At 39.1% G+C, this 2105-nt stretch overlaps 1 pseudogene; it reads right to left on the reverse strand.

The window, feature by feature from the left end:
- Positions 1–88: 88 nt before the first annotated feature.
- LOC111952639 (SLAM family member 8-like) lies at positions 89–1319 on the reverse strand (annotated as a pseudogene).
- Between the last annotated feature and the right edge of the window lie 786 nt (positions 1320–2105).

Consider the following 2105-nt stretch of genomic DNA (forward strand, 5'->3'; position numbering starts at 1 on the left):
CCCCCAAAATCATATCAGCTGAAGAAAAATTCTAGAACCAACAGAAATGTCACCTTAAGTATAGTGGAGGCCCCTAAGCTGTACATACCTGTGTTACTTCGGCCCCTGCAGTAGCACACTGCCACAGCTACAATAAGAATCAGCACCACAGCGCCTCCCACTGATACTCTGATATAGATGGTATACCACGCCAGTCCTGTCACATATTCTACAACACACATGATTAGACTATACAATATGATAAAGACTAAATGGCTCTATATCATATACATCCAATGTAATCACATGCATTACATATTCTACTTGACAACATAAGCTTATAAGCACACTGAAAAGTGTATGGAAGGGATTATTATGATATCTAGGTACCTGGTGTGGTTGTGTCATTACTGCACTTTACTGTCTCAGAGGCAGTTTTCCAACTGACCAGGTTGGAGGCGTTGCACTTTACACTGATGTTTCTCTCTGCTGGTGAGAGAGAGAAGTGAATCTGCTGGGCGTCCCCGTAGATCTCATTGTCTCTCTCCCAGGTGTAGGTAAKGTTGGGGTAGCAGGACACGTTGCACACCAGCCGTACTGTACAGGAGTGGTTGGCCAATAGCTTGATGTCTGTCTGGATCGCCACCTTGGATATAGGCTCTGACCAACCAGGAGAGAGATAAAGACTCGTAACCAGTCTTCTAAATGAACCCTACCATAGCCATACCACCAGGAGAAAGATGACTTGAAAATGTGATGATATTTAACAAAGCATGGTGAGTAAGGTCAGTATGAAACCACAAAACCTGTGTTGTAGTTTAAAGATCATCAGCCATGGTTATGGATATAAATAAGAATGATATTTAAAATAGGAAGCAAAAAGATGAAAACAGCCTACCGTGGACCTTCAGAGTGATGGTCTTACTGTCAATCTGACCTTTGTCCCCATCGCCTGTAACTAGAAAATCCCCTGAGTCAGTTCTCTGACTGTTAAACTGAAGTTTTTGGTGTTCATCTTTAGTCTCCCCTCAACCTGGGATCCAGGTAAATATACAACTTCTGAGTTGAATTCTGCAATCTCCTTTCCCATATACTTCCACACCAAGGATTTCAAATGTCCATTCTCTTTGCCTGCCAGCAGCTCCACGGATTCCTCCACTCTCTTGTTGATGATCAGAGGAACACCTACACCTGAAACACACAAATAAATACGTTATAAAGGTGAAATAAAAAATACTAACTTCTGACATCAGTCAATGGTTGCACAATATATTACAATGATCTTATTACTGTGTAATTATTCATTTAAGTACGATGTATCAAGTGACGTAATTACTCATTGTTACACTCTAATACTTGTTACAGTGTGACTGTAATACTTGTGACAGTGTGCCTACATGAATAACTACACAATAATACACTACAATGCAAAGTCCTACCTAATCAATAATAGATAATAATGGATTGGATTTATATAGCGCATTTCCAGGTTTAATTTATGCTGTACGTGGAACTTTGCATATTTTCACTTTATATCTTTACATATCTGAGTGTGTGGGTCCTTTTTAACTTCATCAAAGTCCACTCCTCCCCCACATTCAGTAGAACAGGATGAGATGACAGGAAAAGAGAAGTGGGGGTGGATCTGATAACCCCTCCTCAGCTCACAAGTACAAATACCACTGTGTTTACTGTGTAATTATTCACCAGAAATAAATCATATACTGCACGGGCAACATTATAATTACATATCAGTCTGACTTAATGTTTTATAAACCCTTATAAAAAATGTCAGTCATGAATTAGTAAAAAAATACAGTTACAGTTCATTGAAGAATTTAAGACATAACTGCAGTTATCCTAGTCCTGCAATGTATCATATTATGTAATAGAAACAATAATTTGATACAGTCCCATATGACCTTAAATGTTATGAATGACAGCCATTAGGCACAGGGTCTTAAGATCTGTCAAGTTCTAGAAGCACTGCAACAGCTGCTGTCCCAACCACACCATCGCCACACATTCAAAACTGCAGAGTCAGTACATCATGTTATGTTCCTGAATATAGGTATTATGTAGGTGTTATCAAACAGTAATAAAGCAAATGTTTCGAGATATGCAAC

Source organism: Salvelinus sp. IW2-2015, unplaced genomic scaffold, assembly GCF_002910315.2.
Source record: "Salvelinus sp. IW2-2015 unplaced genomic scaffold, ASM291031v2 Un_scaffold7225, whole genome shotgun sequence".
Taxonomy (NCBI): domain Eukaryota; kingdom Metazoa; phylum Chordata; class Actinopteri; order Salmoniformes; family Salmonidae; genus Salvelinus; species Salvelinus sp. IW2-2015.